Raw genomic sequence first — 17,827 nt, 5'->3', positions numbered from 1 at the left:
CTCTAGATTCACCTTTTCAGAAGTCTCAGTTCTTGGGGATGGCAAAGAACTGGACTGAAGGAAGTTACGGGGCATGTCCAGGGGCTGGCGATGAGGAAAGGACAACTCTGCAAAGAGCGGCCCCGCGTAGCCAGTGGACAGAGGGTGGTGTAGGGGGGAAGGCAGGTGCATAGCACAGGGGATACGAACTGCTCCGTGCCCAGCCCTGGCTCTTTCTGCTCAAGTGTCCCCTCCACCACGCACCCTGGGGTGCAGTGTGAGCCTGTGGGCGCACCTCCACAAAGAGCGACGGTCCTTTCCCCACTTGCTCTGCTCCTGCTGCTGGGAGAGGTCCTGGCGAGAGGTTGCAGCTGCAGGAGTGCTGCGCTGGGTGGCGGAGGTGGCTCAGCAGAAGGGAGCTGCTCCTCGCCTGAGCTACGTTGCAGCCATGCCCGGCCCTGGCCGCCATGCACCTCGCTGACCCTGCCCTTCCCTGGCTGACCGGGCTCCAGAGCTTGGCCTCAGACCCGTCTCAGCACTTTGGACTTGGCTGGCAACCACTGCTCTGTGCCTGGCCCTCGTTCCTGACACTCAACCAGCTCTCCCTTCTTGCTCGGGTGCTGAGGGCCTGTGCCCTGCCAGGGAAGTCCCTGCCTCACTGGCCTTGCTATGTCCCTCGCAGCCTGCTTGCCTGCCCTCGGAAAGCAGCCTGCTCCCACTGCTGGCTGCCACCTGCAGCAAGAGCGTGCTCACGTTTCGCACTGTGCTGCAAGGACAGCCGGAAGGGGCATCGGTCCCCTGGCGAGAGGCAATCCAGACTTCCCCCAGCCCAACCCATGCACCAGGACAGGAGTGTTGCAGTCTGGTGGGTATAGGTGAGTGGTGCAAGGAGCTGGATTTTGGCTCCGGTTTCTTGGAGAGGTGGGTTTGAAGCCCGTGCTGTCGGGCTTTGTTGTCTCAGGCTGCTGTGATTTGTGCCCAGCTGTGATTTTCTGCTCAGGGACTTTCCAGGTGCAAACCTGTGTCCAGCAGTGACCAGCCTCCCCGCCGACCGCCACCTTGCACTCCCTGGGCCTTCCCACTGCAGGGTGCCTGCTGCCCAGAGGCTCTGGTTGAGGGCCTCGTTCTCAGAAAGAAGGAGGAATGCCTGCAGAGTTGCCTGGGAAGGCTCGGGCTGCCACGGCAATTTGTCTTCCTGACCGGCTGTGGGGGGCTGTGGTTGGAGGGGTTGGTCCCCTGCAGGGCAGGGCTGGTGCCCACCGGTGGGTGCACAGGCAGGCTGGGCCTCTCCTCCCTGGTGGTCTAGTGGTCAGGATTCGGCACTCTCACTGCCGCGGCCTGGGTTCGATTCCCAGCCAGGGAAAGGCTTAGGGTTAGGGCTAACCCTATTGCCACAGCAAGCGAGGCCTTTCACCTGGGGGGGCAGCGTGGAAGGAAGGGGACCCTATCAGACGCACAGGAGCTCTGAGCAGGCACGAGGAACAAGGCGTTTCCTCTGTTGCAACAACAGCCATCCTGGGCTTGCCTGTGCAGCCAGCTCCAGGGCAGCCCTGTCTTCTGCCAAATCCCCTTGCAGAATACCCTTTCCTTAGGGCTCCTGGGAGGCGCTGGGTGACAGAGAAAAGGTCTCTGGGTCTGCGGGACGTGACTCACCTGCCGCAGGAGCTGCCTTGTCTTTCAGTCCTAAGATCCCTGCACTACCCAGTCCCACAGAGGCAGGAGCAGGCGACTCTGCAGTGAAGCTTTGCTCTGCACATGCCAATGAGAGACCCTTCCCATGCTTCCTGGTGCAGACGGGGCCAGAAGGCCCAGGGAGGAGCTGAAATGGGCTCCTGGGCCCATGGGCAGGGTGTGTGGAGCATTGCTGGTCAGGGCCACTGAGGCCCTCAGGGCCCTGACAGCACCCAGGTGTCGCGTCCTGCTGCTACGCCACAGGGGACTCGCAATAACAACCAGTGCTTAGGCCCTGCTGATAGTCACAGCCTGAGCCAGCCCTTGGTTCTGTTACGTCCTGGACAACTCCGGTCACTTTGAAAGAAGCCCTGGAAACAAGCCCACCTGCCCCCCACACTCAGCCATGGCACAGGTGTTCCTCAGTGCAGCGAGATGTTGGTGCACAAGGGGTGGCGCTTAACGCTCCCAGACCCGATTTTGCATTCGCACGGCCTTTGGCACGGTTTGGAGACGGTCCTGGCGGACTCTTGGACAGTGCCCGGGGGGAAAGGAAGTAGCCGTTGCTGAGAGCACAGCTCACCGAGGCAGCACACAGGTGCAGCAGTTTGAGCCAAAGGAGGCTGTGACCTCTCGCAAGCTCTAACAGGCTCCAGCGAGCTCTGTCAGCCATTCCTGAGCACAGGGCGCTTGGAGCTCTAGTTCCACCTAGAGTCGTGATGAGGGAAGGTCAAGCAGCCGTCCAGCAGGTGCCAGCGAGAGACCTGTACCACAAGCGCTGGGCCCAGTACAAGAAAGACATGGCCATGCCGGAGCGAGTCCAGCAAAAGGCCTCCGAGAGGCTTGAGGGATTGAAGCATCCGTCACACGAGCAGAGGCTGAGAGAGCTGGGATTGTTTAGGCGGGAGACGCAAAGGCCCAGAGGGGCTCTTGTCGGTGTGTCTAAATACGCGATGGGGGGAGTAAAGAAGACGGAGCCAGACTCCAGAGCCCAGGCAGACTCCAGACTCCAGAACCCAGAGAGGCTGTGGTATACCTAACCAGCACCAGCCCTTGCTTTGCCGAGGCTCCTCTTTATTCCTTCCTTCCTTTATCCCTTCCTTCCTTCCTTCAGGGCAGAGCTCAGCACAGCCCCTGCGGCCAGCAATGGCAGCGCAGCGTCCCCATCTGGGGCCACCACACTGGTGAGCTCCCCCTCCCCGCCCCCGCCATGGCTCTCGCTGCGCCACGGCGTGGGGTGGGGGCAGCACCCCAAAACAGCCAGCGCAGCTGCCCTTGGCTGAGGTGGGCAAAGCCTGGCAGGGTCTGGGGGAGGGTGTCGCGGGAGGCCTGGCAGCCTCTTGGTGACGCGGGCTGGGGTCACAGTGGGACATGCCGCATCACAGCCACAGCTCCCCTCCCGCCACGGGGCCCCTCCCTGCACTTCCCTGCGAGGCCTGGGCAAGCCCAGCTTTCGGGTGCTGCTCTCGCCACCGCTCTTCTCTGGAGGAGCTGCTTTGCAGCGCAACGAGAGGGCGAAGGCAGGCCACGCAACACTGCTGGAGCCTGCCTGGGGAAGTGCAAAGGAGGAGGAGGAGAAGTTTCCTCCTCCCCCTCCTGCTACAGGGCCTCATTGAGCGTGAGGGGGCGCAAAGATGGAGAACCTGTGGCCAGACGTGTTCCCAACGCTCAGGAATCTCAGCCGCTACGGTAAGGCTTGCAGGAGGTATTTCCTGACTGCTGTAGAGCATATCAGCTAGGAGAAGAGCTATGGAAAGGCTGGGCTCTGTGGGGCAGGGCTGGACAGGGCTAGTGGGTGCCACGAGAGACCAGTCTGCACGTCCCTTGGTGGCCCAGCGGTGAGTTTGGCAGCCGGGACTCCTGCAGGGGAGACACCTGGGGCTGCCCTGAGCCTGGGCGACTCCTGTGGGCACGGCACCGTCCTCTCACTGGCGTGGAAAGCTAGTCCCCGTTTCCCTAGCGGGCGGGTATGCCTTTCAGGCATGCCCACCTGAAAGGACAGGAGCCTCGCTTAGAAGTGGGCAGAGGTGTCCTCGCAGCTCAGCTCTGCAGCTCCCGCCACGTGGAGCGCCTTGCGTGTTCGGAATTGGGGTGGCGGTATGTTTCGTCTCACCTGCACCGGTCACCTCCTTGGTGAGCAGGGTGCTGAATGGTTGTGCGCTTGCTGACTTGGATTTTTCCCTTGCTTTCCAGAGATTGTTACCATTTGGGACAGCGTCTCTGAATACATTCTAGAGCACTTGGCAGAGAACAAGGTGGGTCTTGTGGCTCGGTCCTCCCCTCCTGAAACGCTGACGGTTTGCCTTGTCCTGACACCCCTGTGCCACGGCGTGCCGTTGCTTCCCTCCCCTGAAAAGAGAAAGAGCACCCCCGCAGGACACTGTCCTGGACAAATGTGCCACAGAGCAGCTTCTCTGGCACCGGCGGTAACAACGGAAGTCCCGATAAAGCAGAAGAGAGTGCTGGGCACTTTCTGGGCCTTCTCCCTTCTCCAGTGCCAGCATGGAAAAACCAAAGCCTGGCCCCTGTTCCAGGGTTGGTCCCTGCCGTTGGAAACCCCTCCGACTGTAGGTAGGGGAGGAATGTTGGCTCTGCTGTTGCTTTCCCAAAGAGATTTGGGGGGCGAGCCGAGGAGCAAGAGGAAAGAAAGGTCTGGAGTGTGTGCTTTCCCTAGTGCCCCATCTTGCCCTTTGCATGCTAGGGGTGGGCAGGGCCCAGGGCAGCATCTCCACGCTCGGGCAAGCCCTCGGTCCGTTTTTCGTCTCCAGGCTGCTTATGCTTGTTCCTTCTCTCCCGCTGCTGCTCTCAGGGTGTCAAGGTATTAGGAGTGGGGATATTCTATGTCCTTAAACACTACGAGTGCTCCGTGAACGGTGAGCTTTCGATTGTTCGGAGACCCATGTTCCGTATATCGGAGGTTGTTGCCAAGGAATACCAGGCCAGGTGCGCTCAAGAAGATGTTCCTGGTAAGAAGACACGTTAAAACCTTTGCCTGCCCTTGCGCCGAGCTTGAGGCGCATGCAAACTGCTCTGAAGACATGACTGAATGCCTCCGGCTGGCCTGAGAACAACTTCAGCTTGTTCAAGCTGCAGAGGCCAGCCAGGAGCAACTGCTCAGAAAGGCTCCCTGGGTGTCCTTTCCTGGTAATATGCCTTCAGCCGGGTGCGTGGGAGGGATAGGACGCTGGCCCCAAAAGCGGAGACATTTGCTGACTACGAGGCGGTGGGGGTGGGGGTGGGGGTCGGGGTGGGGGTGCGGGGGGGGTAGAAGAACCCTGTGGGCTGCTGTGCCGTCCTTGCACTTTGCTTCTTCCTTGCGTCTACTGACATGGCATAGGCTTAGCCAGAGGGCACTGGCTGCGGGCACAGTCACAATGGCCTGGCACCACGCACTTTCTCATGGGACCTGCACCCGTCTGCCCTACTTGTCCTGCCCTCCGGTAACGTGGTCCTACCAAATGGTTAGTTTCCCTTTTTTATTCCTGCACTGGCAAAATCACTGCTGCCCCCTGAGCACCTCAGTTTGCAGGCTGCTCTGACTCTTCCCGGAAGGGACTCCATAAACCGCTCCTAGGCGCTGTAGCAGAGGATTCAAGAGCCTGCTCTGAGGCAGCGCTGTCTTGCCAGAAAGTGTTGTCGCCTTGTGATTGGAGCCCGCTGCCCTGCTGCAGAGGTGACTTTGTTCCTCCTTTGCTGCTGTCTAGGTGACGTAAGAATCGTCCCTCTGAGGTACGAGGATCTACCTGTGTGTGCCCACATGCCTTTTACAACGGTGCAGTGCTGCATACAGGAGACCGTGATGGCGTTCTTTCGGGCCATCTCAAAAAGACAGGCCGTGGACTTTGTCTTCAAGGCCATTGGCATTCTCTCCGTACGAGACCAGGAAGTGACCATGAGATTTTACGATGACTTCCTCCTCACCGTGGATGGCACTGGAAAGCTGCTAGCAGCTCTGCTCGGGGTAAGTCGAGCACTTCCCCGTGCTACGCCTACTTCTTCTGGACACCTGTCAAAGGACGACTGAACTGATCTCTGTTGGCCTGCCAGGACCTTCCCGGCCAGCGGGGCAGCCACGGTCTCCAGCCACGCCAACTCTCTCTAGCGTCCGTCTCTCGTACGCAGTGGTCTGGGCGACAGAGGCGAACGTAGGACGAGCTGCCCCGCGTTAGGCCAAGGCTCTGGCTGGCCCAGCATCCCACTCTCTGTGCTAGAAATGATAATGGCGAGGCTTTTACGGGCTCAAAAGTAGGCAGTTTCTGGGGAAAGAGTCTACGACGCAGGCAGGTATCTGTGGCGCTTCCCCTCGCAGAAAGCCATGGTTGAGTGCTGGGCCGTCTGCACTGACCAGCCCTTCCCAGTGTCCCTGGCGTCCCACTGCCATGAACGGCTCTTTTCTGCCCCAGGCCTGCATTCACGCTCTGCTTGGGATGGTCACCCTGTCCCAGCCTGTCTCCTCATCCCAGCCCAATGCCCTTCCCCAGCTCTCTCGTGTGGCGCTCCCGGTTCTTACCCACTGGGCAAAGGCAAAGCAAGGGCTGGGTCTCTCTCGCTCCTCTTCCATGCTATGGATGCAACCACCCAAATCCTTGGAGAGCCTGTGAGGCTAACACCAGGTCCGAGCCAGGTGTTCTCTTTCCAGGAAGGCTCATAGCAAGCCAACCGACAAAACCCGGCCCGCAGAGACCCTGGCTAATCGAATGCCTTCTCCTGTGCCTGACTTCTCCACTAACAGAGAAGGAGCGTCCTCGTTGACTGTCTTGACTCTTGCCCTTGCGAAACACCTGGCAGTGAGGTCCCTCAGTCTCAGCTCTGAGCTGTGCATCTTCTGCTTTCCTAGTTGAGGGCTAGCATTTGGAGAGGAAACTTTGTTTCAGGGTGTCCCGGTGGCAGCATCTGCCCTGAGCACAAGAAAGATTTGCTGCCTTTAGGAGCAAGGCAGTCATGTCGCCGGAACGCTCTCACGTACCTCTGTCTCTGTTTCAGGCCCCAGGGACGAGACCCCTGGTGGTTTCAGGAAGAGGAAGTGTGGCTTTTCGCATGGGTCCCGGCAGTGTCTTCGTGTTGCCACAGTACGTTTGTGGAGTAGGTCTCAGCTCCTGCTTGGTGAATAGGAGGAGGGGAGGCGAGATGGTCTCCAGGGGCAGCAAGGAGGCCTGGAGTACACTTTCTCCGCGTTAGGATAGGGAAGCCCTGGCCCAGACTGGTGGGGCCTCTCGTGTGCGCACACGCCGCGGAGGTCTGGCCTGTGCCTCTCCGGTTCCTCAGAATGAGAGTTCTCAAGGATGTTGCGTACTCTGCTTTGGAAAGCTATGGCCTTGGCAGGCCTTCTCAAAGCTCTCTGGCAACGGACTGTGAATGCGAGCGGCAAAGGGAGCGTGGTGCCTTTTCTGCAGCCTGGCGTCTTCTCCTTTCCAGATTTGATTTGACGCTTCCGGCTGAAAAACAAGAGGCGGAATCTCCCTCCCAGGGATCCCTGAAGTGCACTGAAGAAGAAGGGCAGATGGACAGAACAGGTCATGTCACAGCTGACTTGTGAGAGAGAAGGGAGTGTGCATGCGTGCGTGTGTTCATGCGTGTGTTCCCTTTGTCCTCAGCAGTAGGTGGTTGGAGCCCTGGTCAAGATGCGGTGCCTGGGAGAGTAGACTGCCTCTTTGTGCCTCTATTTACCCCTCGCAGCAAATCTCAAGTGACTCTGGATGGCAGGAGGTCTCAGGGTGGCCCAACAGCAACAAATGCAGCTGGTGCCGCTGAAGGGCAGTTTTGCCCCGGGGCGCTGCGCCCTGGTGGATAGCGCAAGCTTCTCTTTCACTTTAGCACTTTAGGATGTTTGGCGGCGAGGTGTCTATGCTGGAGGGGAAGGGAGGGGGGGTCTACCTCTCTGACGGATCCCGGGCACGTGAATGTGGGGAGAAAGATTGCCTGGAGATGACTGTCAACAGGCTGCTAGCGTGTGCCAAGGACGTCCTAGGGAGCAAGACCTCTTGGAGAGCGTGGCTCCAAGGGGATCAGCCTGTTTGATCCGATGCTGGAGCACATCTGCCTGTCCCAAGTGCTCACAAAGACGCTTGCTGAAGAGCCTTCTCCTTTCCTACTTCCAGGGAGTGCTCCCGTTGCGTGCCTCCTCTCTCAAGAAAGGCCTGTGCCACCCGCGTTATCTGGCGCCGGCCGTAAAAAGCAGAAGGGGCGGAAGAGCAAAGGAAGCAAGTCGTCGGCCAGGTGAGGCTCTTGGAGAAAAGGGCTGAGGGTGCCCTTGTGCTCTTGGAGTTCTTCGAAGGGGTTGCTTCTTCCGTACACTCTGTCAGTGTGACATCTGAAGGGCGGCCAACAAGTCTTTGCATGACTTGGTCTTCCTAGATTGACGGCAAGCCTGTCGCAGGTTTCTGCGAGCCTCTGGTGTCAAGCTTCTCTCTGGTGCCTTTCTTGTTTCCAGGACGGAGACTGAGATGTCGCCTGTGAGACCAGCCTCTTCCTCCAGAGGGTCTCGGAAGGCCGCCAAAGGCCGGGAGGCAAAGGACAGAGCGCGTAACAAGCAGACTGAGGGAAAAGGTAATGTCACAGCTGACTGGTGAGAGAGGTGTGTTTGTTTTCCTTTTGGCCTCCGCAGCACGGGGCTGGAGCCAAGCTGAAAAGGCGATGCCTGGCGGAGTAGGCTGCTCCTCTTGTGCCTCTGTTTACTCATCACGGCAGATCTCAGGGGACTCCTCCTGGAAGGGGCTCTCCGGGCAGTCCTGCAGCACCAACTGCAGCAGCTGCCACTGCTGAGGGGCACTTGGCCCTGGGACTCCATGCCCTGGTGTGTCTTGCAAGCTGCTCCTTAGTTGCAGGAGTCTGTCTGTGCAGCAGCATTTAGGAATTTAGGAAGATCCCTCCGCGCTCTGCGCAGGATCAAAATCCTGCCTTGAGCTGCCAGTGGCGGAGGGGGTCTAGCTTTCCCAGGGAAGCAGCGCGCTGGAAAGTGGGGAGGAAGACCACGTGGAGATGAGTGGCGACAGGCTGCGAAGCTGTGCCAAAACGTGGCTTCCTTGTGGAGGCTGGTAATTGCAGGCCTTGTGCTGTGCATCTCCCTAAGCATGTCTTTGGGCTGGATGCGCCAGAAGAGCACGTCTGTGCATGTGAGCGCCTTAGAGATGTGCAGGAATCTGTTCCCCTTCTCGTGTGGAACTATGCCCTCCAGCCCGCAGCCGCCCCAAAGGAGAGGGTACCATGAGGTCACCAGCACCTCCCAGCCAAGCCCCGCTTTTTAAGCCTATGGGCTAGAGAAAGCAGGAGAACAGCCACAGTACTCCAGGGCAGACGGGTGCCCTGCAGAAGTGAAGAGCTGGACAGGATTCTGTGTCAGCAAGGGCCTAAGACCTGCTCGGGAGCAGAGCTCCGAGGCAATCGGGCTCTTTGATCCAAAGCTGGAGCACAGCTGCCTGTCCTTCTTGTTCAAACGCTCACAGAGATGCTTGCTGAAGAGTCTCCGCCCTTCCTACTTCCAGGGAGTCCTCCTGCTGAGCGCCTCCTTTCTCGAGAAAGGCTTTCTCCGCCCACGCTATCTGGGGCCAGCTCAAAGGGAGGGAAAGAATGGAAAACCCGGGCAAACAAGCCAGCTGCCAGGTGAGGCTCTTGGAGCAAAGCATGCCGGTGACCGTGTGCTTTTGGCATTCTGGGAAGGAGTTGTTTCCGTCGCACACGCCGTCGGTATGAACTCTGAAAGGTTGTCAACTCGTGTCACAACGACCGATGTCGATGCAAGAGGTGTTGCAGCAGCTGAGAAGTTGCAGCAAAGCTGTTCTGCTTTGCTAGACATTTCAAGGGACCTCATTTGGTTGCAGCGTAGATGAGAGCACTTCCCAGAGGAACGTGAAAGTCAGACCATCCTCCCCCACCAACAGAGAGCGGTGTCCGTTTTCCCTGGTTTTTAGGTTGGATTCAATTCACTAGAAGCCTCCCCTTTTCCCATTTCACCCCAAAACAGAGTCTTTCTGACCACCTCACGGCCTTTAGTGCCCCTAGCAGGAGGCGGCTAGCGGGCTCTGCAGGCTCCGGGCGTGGCAAATGGCACTGGTTTTCTCCTCGTGCCATCCAGAGAGGGCCCACACCTGGGCATCCAGAGCTTTCCTTAGGGCCTGTAGGGCCCTCACTCTTGATGGGATCACAAGGGCTCAAATACACCAAATGCTCCAGCAGCACCGTCTTGTGCTGCAGAGGCTGGCACGCCGCTGCTTGTGAGCACAAGATGGAGAACGGTCTCATCCGGGACTCCGATAACCTCACCCGGCTTGTGTGTTTTCAGCCTGCTGCAAACAGTTCGGGAGAGCTCCTCTCAGGTGGACGAGGACAGCAAGCAGCAAGAACCTCGTCAAGCCAGACCTCGGACTGCAATTCCTGTTTGCAGGCAGCCAAACAGGGCAGAACAGGTAAGCCGAGGAGCGGAGCCGTGGAGGTCTCCAAGTCCGAGTGGTACTGCTGCCCCCCAAAGAGCAGGCCAGGTGGCCATGGTCTTTCAAGCTTGCCTGCCCATGCCTGGCAGGGAGAAGCTGCTGCAAAAAGCCAAAGGGGAGGAGCAGCAATGTGCTGTGGTGGGGGCATGGCTGGGTCACCCCCTCCCTTGAACTTGCAGGGAAGAAGGCCAACCACAGGCGGGGCTGTGTTTGCAAGAGTGTAGCCAGCCGAGTGAAGGACGCCACGAGTCCTCTCTCTTCAGCCCTTGGGAGACCTCACCTGGAGCCAGCCCTAGGTCCAGGGTGGGGCTCGACCATGCAAGAGAGGCTCTGGAATGCTGGAGCAAATCCAGCGGAGGCTCCCAAGCTGGCCAGCGGGCTGGAGAACCTGGTGTCCAAGGGAGAGGTGGAGAGGACTGTGTTTGTTCAGCCCATAGAAGAGAAGGCTCAAGGGTCCATCTCCTTGCTGTCTGCAGCTACCCGGGGGAAAGGCTAGAGGTAACTTAGCCAGCTCTTCTCAGAGGCGCACAGTGACAGGGTGAGAGGCACAAGACGTAGAGTTGCAAAAAGGCAGATTCCGGCTAGCTGTTGGGAGGCGCGTTTCCACCATGAGGGTGGTCAAAGTTTGGAACAGGGCCCAGAGAGGCTGTGGGACTTCTACCCTTGGAGTTATTCAACCCTCAGGTGGACACAGCCCGGGCAGCCTGCTCTAACTGGCCCCGCTTGGAGCGGGGCCTTGGACGAGAGTTCTCCAGAGGTCCCCTCCAACCGACCCCGTTCAGTGGTTCCGTGCTGGGGTCTGACTGGTGGAACCCCACGGGAGCGTTTGATTTCACGGTTGCAGCGCTGAAAAACGGTCATTCCTTGCCCTCATTCACCCTGTCACGAGCGATGTCAGCAAGAGAGAATGGAGCCAGCAAGCAACGGTGGTGAATCCCGGCCAGGGTCCCTGCCTGCGGCAGTGCTTGGCATGGGGGTTTCTGAGGCCAGAGCAGAGCAAGTGTGCGGGAGGACGCACAGGCCCCGCAGTTGCTGGCTTCTCCAGGGCTGAGAGGTGAGAGCGCCTGAGGGAGGTCAGAAGCAGCCTCAAATTTGTCCTCTGGCCCCAATGCAGGCTTGGCGGCATCAGGAAACGCTGCCCGAGGTTCAGCCACACTCACCAGTGCCGTGGCTTGGGAAAGAGGAGAGCGCTGCTGCCTTCCTGCCCCGAGCTGAGGAGAAGAAGAGGAAGCCAGAGAGGCTGCCGCGGCTGCGCAAAGAGTAAGTGCGCGCCAGGCCCAGCCCCGGCCTGGAAAACTGGAGTGGCAGCACCTGTCCGAGGTGTGAGGAAGCCCATCTTGGGAGCCATGGGGCTGGGTATGGCGTCCCCTGATTTCTCCTGGCATGGCAATGACCTGGGCTGGACCCTGGTGCCAGGCAGCCCCAAGCTGCATTGCCACTTGAAGGCTGTGGGTACCACCAGCGGGAGCGTGCGTGCAGGGGCTGGTCGAGGGGAGAGGCAGGAGGGCCTCAGCCAGAAGGGGAGAGGGAACTTTCCCTGCTCTTGCAGGCAGCTTTCTGTACGAGCAAGCCACACCCTGCAACTCTTGGAGACTTACCAAGTGCGTCGGGAAGAGTGGAAGCAGAGGGTAGAGCTGAATCGGCAGCGGAATTCCCAAGAGAAGCACTTCCTCTGGTAAATTTCTCCAGCTGGGGGTGCTGTTTCCCCTTCCCCTGCACTGGCCTTCCCTCCACACCCAGGAGCACCCAAGGGGAGGGGAGGGGAAGGGGGTCCGGTCTTTCCCTGGCACCCCTCGTGGGAGAGCAACAGGCTTTGCAGGCTGTGGCCTGGGAGCAGGCACCCTTCCAGCCCAGGGGCAGGGGTTGGGCACTCAGCGGTGGGCTTTCCCTGTGGGACCAGAAAGTTGTGGCTGCCGACGATGAAAGGATTCCTCCAGCGTTTTGGCTCTCCCTTTTCAAACCGCACGCTCCATCCTTGTCTCCCCAAGGCTCCACACCCGGACACCTTGCCCTGTGGGGATCGAGGCCGGCTTGGTGCAAAGTCCCATCCCCGCCTGACTCCTCCGCAGGCTGATTACCGGCACGTGGCACCTTGTCATGTCCTTGCCTTGGACACTAGGGCCCCTGTCCCGTTCCAGAAAGCATAGAGATGCCAGCAGAAGCAGACCCCAGAAGAACCGCCCTGCCCTAGGCCTGCAGCGTTTCCGTGCCCTTCTCCCTGTGCCTAAAACCAAACGGTTCCTTTTTAATGCCCTAGCACTGGGCAGCAGATGGCTCTGCGGGATCAAAGGGAGAGATACCAGGACTTGCTGGCTGCGCAGAAGACATGTGAACATTGCTGGAAAGTCTGGAAGCGTGGTCCTGAGCCATCTTGCTAGCTGCGGAAGCCTGCCTGGGCCTGAAGAGCGACCAGTCCCAAGGCACTGCAGCTCCAGGGCCAAGTGGAGGCCTGTCAGCGTGGGAGCTCCCTCGGCTGCTGTCAGCGTTGTCTCCATTGCGGCCATGGAGCTCTTAGCAAAGGGGATGTTGAAATCCACCTACAAGGGCCAAAGGAAAAAAAAAAGTGGCGTGTACTTGTTCACGGCTGGAGTAACCAGCCTGTGCCTCACAAAGGACAGTGCTGCAGGACAGATGAACAGAAGAGCTGTTAAACCCCCCATGTGCTCCTCCACAGTTTTTGTAGCGCCGTAACAGAATAACGCCCGTACACAGACCGCAGCATAGAGACACGCGTGCCACAGAGCGGGTGTGCAAGCAAACCACTGCCTCACTCATTCTAAGGACAGCGCGCGCGCACACACACGCGCCCCTTTCTTCCTTCATTACCCTCCCTAGGACACGCTCAGAGCTCACACCTCTCACTCCCCAAGACCCTCACGCACAGCCAGGACTGCACCGCCAGAGTGCACATGCACCAGCCCAACACATCCCTGACACTGCACACGCATCCGCACACATGCTCACGCTCTCCACACGCACAGAGACACTGCACAGCGGACACACCCCTCACACAGCATGGTGGCCAGGACACACGTACACCTGATGGGCCCACAGCCCCAGGGGTGCTATAGGAGCTGCAGCCCTTCTCCGGATTGTATGGGGAAAGGCTAAGGGCAGAGGAGGAGCTGCTGTGGGGTAGAGCGGTGCGGCAACCTGGGAGTGCAGATGCCTGGCTTTTCTCTGCAGCTGCAGTGCTCTCCAGCCAGGCAAACCTGGGATGGGCCATGTTTGTCCCTGGGCCTCCGTCGGCCCTTGGCTGCTCCTTGTGGCGGCCCCCCCAGGGCTGTGCTCATGTCCTGGTGGGCGCACGGTGTCCCCACCACCCACCTCCTGCCTGCTGCCTGGAGGTGGACGTGCCTCATTTAGACCTTCCTCCTCTCTTGCCGCATGGCTGCGGTTGGTTTTTTTAGCGCTTTCTTGAATTAGGTTTTCAAAGCAGCACCTAGTAGCTTCTTGTAAACTACAGGCAGCTCACAGCTGCTTGACTGCCCTGTCAGCCTTTTTCAAATCCTGGGCTCCTTGAAGCCTGTCCATGCGCCTCCTCTGACCCGGGAACACAGCATCTCCCTGCCCTTCATCAAACACAGGAAGGGGCTTTGTGGATCCTCCCAGAGGAGCGGGTGATGGCTGTGTCCTTTCGGTCTGTTGCTGGGAGAAGCCTCTTCTTCGGTCGTCTTCCTTGTCCCAGTAACGCCTGATGCTCCAAACACTGCACTCTCCCTGCAAGTGCTGCCTCTTACTAAGCACCTGCTTCACTGGCAGACATTCGGCGTAGTAAAGAGGCAAAGGCTTTGGACCGCCTTGCTGCTGCAGGGACCAACAAATTGCCAAGGAGGTCCAGAAGCTGAGTACTCAGCCAGTACTGTTTTGCCCTGCCTGTGCGCTTAGTTGGCAGCTTTCCCTGGCCATGCAACTCGTGAAGTGGTGCTGACCCTGATTTCCAGAAAAGTGCTTGTCAGTTTAAAAGAGAAGAACTGGTTTTCAGTGGGGAGTTGGAAGGGCGACGTTCTGCTGCTTTGGGGGACTGCCCGCTGGCTTTTCTGGTGTGGTGACCCTTCTGTCTCGTCTCGCTCTGAGAGCTCCGCGAGGTCCCTCTTGACCCTCCCTGTGTGGAATAGCTACAAGATGCTGCTGCAGAGACTACTGGACTCTGACAGCCAGGCAGGGGTTAGGCCAGAGCCCAGATGCCCTCGGGAGCAGAGCGCAAAGCCAGAAGCCCGTTGGCTCCCCCACGAGATGTGGTTTGGGACCAGTGTTCCCTGTTGCTGCTCTCCGTGTCCTTCTTGGCTGCCTTAGCCCCTCTCCAGCCTCCACTCCCATTGGCCCAGCATGGCTTTGGCTGCTCTGGGTCTGCCCTTACTCACGGTCCCTGTGGCAGTCGGGTGTCCTTCTTCTGCCTCCCCTCGCCCCCTCCCCCGGCTGCCTTCACTACAGGGGCTTTCTGATGCACTCAATGGCCTCACAGGGCTGCCACAGCAGCGACCGCACTGTCCCAGCCCTGGGTCGCCTGTGGCCTCCCTTTTCCTGCCTCTAGCCAGCTAAACCCTGCCGAGGGGCACTTTGCCCTGGCACTCCGTGCCCTGGTGAATGTTGCAAGCCTGGCACGCAATGGCTGCTCCTTGCTGGACGAGACAAAGAGGAAAGCACTTGAGGTGCCCGGTTAATGCTGAAGAGCCATGGTGATCGCAGGCAACAATGGTTGCTCGTGGGCTCCAGTCCGCCTCTCCAAGCGTGCTCCAGTGGCGCAATGGGCCAGCGCGCAGTACTTATACAGCAGTGCTAAGCGGAGGGATGCTGAGGGTGAGTTCAAGCCTCACCTGGAGCATGGGCTTTTGATCATGCACTGCCTCCTCTTCCCTTGGGCGGTGCAGCTTCCTAGCAGTGACATCTGTCTCAAGCCAGACATCCTGGGACCTGCCAATACAGACACCTTGGAACACCAGAAGCGCTCGGGGCCGTTCCAGGCTTGACCTGGGCTCTGCCCGCATAGCACTCGGTTTGGGGCCCCGGAGGCAGAGCTGGGCTCTCCTCCCTTCTCTTCCGCAGAGGATCCAGACCTCTTCTCTTCCGCAGAGGATCCAGAGGGTTTCTTTCCCACAGCCAGCTTACAGCTTGGCCGGAACAGGACTTAAGGCTTCCAGCATGGTGGCATAACCTCAGAAAAGTCACACGCTCCCCCTGAAGAAAAAAAAAAAGCGACTTCTTTCTCCCAGGGAAGAGCTACTTGTGTTGGGGGTCTCTATGGCGTGGGATGGCAGTTGCGGGTGGGCTGGGGCTGCAGGGCAGTTTGTGTGTGGAGCTGAGAGTGCCCTGACTGCAACACGGAGAGCAAGGGCAAGGGAAAGGAAAGGTGAAAAGCTGGGCACTTTCCAGGCAGACTCTCTCAGTTCTCAAGCTTGGCCTGGAGAATGGAGAAGCTTGACTGCTTTCCCAGAAGCAGGGGTAGCTGTCACGGCAGCCCCCCAGCAGAAGACACTGCACGATCACTAGAAACCAGGAAATCATTTTAGGCACGAGCCCACTGAATGTTTGGAACAGAGAGCACAGAAGAGCTTCCTAGGCCATGGCATCTTTGGAAACAAACCCACTGGCCTACCCTTGCGGGTGCCTCCCGTGTCTTTTCCAACTCTCCTTTTCACCCGGCGGGCTTTGCAAAACCATTGCTGTGACTCGGATTCGGCCACAACGCAGAGTACTAACCACTATACGATCACAGCTGCCCATGTGATTGCCTTTCCTCCTCGGGCCATTTGTCCCTCCTGCCTCCTGCCCTCCTGCCTTCTGCCCTCCTGCGGAGCAGCCAGAGCTGTCAGGTGACGGCAGGCTAGCAGGGAGAAGTCAGAAAATGCGAGTCTGTGTCCTTGCAGAGCAGCACCCGAACAGCGCAAGCCCTCATGTGCCTCCCTGGGAGAGGGGAGGCAAACTCACACTCTAGATTCACCTTTTCAGAAGTCTCAGTTCTTGGGGATGGCAAAGAACTGGACTGAAGGAAGTTACGGGGCATGTCCAGGGGCTGGCGATGAGGAAAGGACAACTCTGCAAAGAGCGGCCCCGCGTAGCCAGTGGACAGAGGGTGGTGTAGGGGGGAAGGCAGGTGCATAGCACAGGGGATACGAACTGCTCCGTGCCCAGCCCTGGCTCTTTCTGCTCAAGTGTCCCCTCCACCACGCACCCTGGGGTGCAGTGTGAGCCTGTGGGCGCACCTCCACAAAGAGCGACGGTCCTTTCCCCACTTGCTCTGCTCCTGCTGCTGGGAGAGGTCCTGGCGAGAGGTTGCAGCTGCAGGAGTGCTGCGCTGGGTGGCGGAGGTGGCTCAGCAGAAGGGAGCTGCTCCTCGCCTGAGCTACGTTGCAGCCATGCCCGGCCCTGGCCGCCATGCACCTCGCTGACCCTGCCCTTCCCTGGCTGACCGGGCTCCAGAGCTTGGCCTCAGACCCGTCTCAGCACTTTGGACTTGGCTGGCAACCACTGCTCTGTGCCTGGCCCTCGTTCCTGACACTCAACCAGCTCTCCCTTCTTGCTCGGGTGCTGAGGGCCTGTGCCCTGCCAGGGAAGTCCCTGCCTCACTGGCCTTGCTATGTCCCTCGCAGCCTGCTTGCCTGCCCTCGGAAAGCAGCCTGCTCCCACTGCTGGCTGCCACCTGCAGCAAGAGCGTGCTCACGTTTCGCACTGTGCTGCAAGGACAGCCGGAAGGGGCATCGGTCCCCTGGCGAGAGGCAATCCAGACTTCCCCCAGCCCAACCCATGCACCAGGACAGGAGTGTTGCAGTCTGGTGGGTATAGGTGAGTGGTGCAAGGAGCTGGATTTTGGCTCCGGTTTCTTGGAGAGGTGGGTTTGAAGCCCGTGCTGTCGGGCTTTGTTGTCTCAGGCTGCTGTGATTTGTGCCCAGCTGTGATTTTCTGCTCAGGGACTTTCCAGGTGCAAACCTGTGTCCAGCAGTGACCAGCCTCCCCGCCGACCGCCACCTTGCACTCCCTGGGCCTTCCCACTGCAGGGTGCCTGCTGCCCAGAGGCTCTGGTTGAGGGCCTCGTTCTCAGAAAGAAGGAGGAATGCCTGCAGAGTTGCCTGGGAAGGCTCGGGCTGCCACGGCAATTTGTCTTCCTGACCGGCTGTGGGGGGCTGTGGTTGGAGGGGTTGGTCCCCTGCAGGGCAGGGCTGGTGCCCACCGGTGGGTGCACAGGCAGGCTGGGCCTCTCCTCCCTGGTGGTCTAGTGGTCAGGATTCGGCACTCTCACTGCCGCGGCCTGGGTTCGATTCCCAGCCAGGGAAAGGCTTAGGGTTAGGGCTAACCCTATTGCCACAGCAAGCGAGGCCTTTCACCTGGGGGGGCAGCGTGGAAGGAAGGGGACCCTATCAGACGCACAGGAGCTCTGAGCAGGCACGAGGAACAAGGCGTTTCCTCTGTTGCAACAACAGCCATCCTGGGCTTGCCTGTGCAGCCAGCTCCAGGGCAGCCCTGTCTTCTGCCAAATCCCCTTGCAGAATACCCTTTCCTTAGGGCTCCTGGGAGGCGCTGGGTGACAGAGAAAAGGTCTCTGGGTCTGCGGGACGTGACTCACCTGCCGCAGGAGCTGCCTTGTCTTTCAGTCCTAAGATCCCTGCACTACCCAGTCCCACAGAGGCAGGAGCAGGCGACTCTGCAGTGAAGCTTTGCTCTGCACATGCCAATGAGAGACCCTTCCCATGCTTCCTGGTGCAGACGGGGCCAGAAGGCCCAGGGAGGAGCTGAAATGGGCTCCTGGGCCCATG

At 59.4% G+C, this 17,827-nt stretch overlaps 2 non-coding genes across 2 annotated transcripts; both read left to right on the top strand.

Moving 5' to 3' along the window:
- Positions 1 to 1,270: 1,270 nt before the first annotated feature.
- On the top strand, positions 1,271 to 1,342 carry TRNAE-CUC (transfer RNA glutamic acid (anticodon CUC)). The gene has a single exon. It is a non-coding gene; the product is annotated as a tRNA-Glu (tRNA).
- A 15,933-nt stretch (positions 1,343 to 17,275) lies between these two features.
- TRNAE-CUC (transfer RNA glutamic acid (anticodon CUC)) lies at positions 17,276 to 17,347 on the top strand. The gene has a single exon. It is a non-coding gene; the product is annotated as a tRNA-Glu (tRNA).
- Positions 17,348 to 17,827: the final 480 nt, after the last annotated feature.

Source organism: Struthio camelus, chromosome 10 (genome assembly GCF_040807025.1).
Source record: "Struthio camelus isolate bStrCam1 chromosome 10, bStrCam1.hap1, whole genome shotgun sequence".
In the NCBI taxonomy this organism is placed as follows: Eukaryota; Metazoa; Chordata; class Aves; order Struthioniformes; family Struthionidae; genus Struthio; species Struthio camelus.
This window is presented reverse-complemented; position numbering and strand designations above follow the sequence as displayed.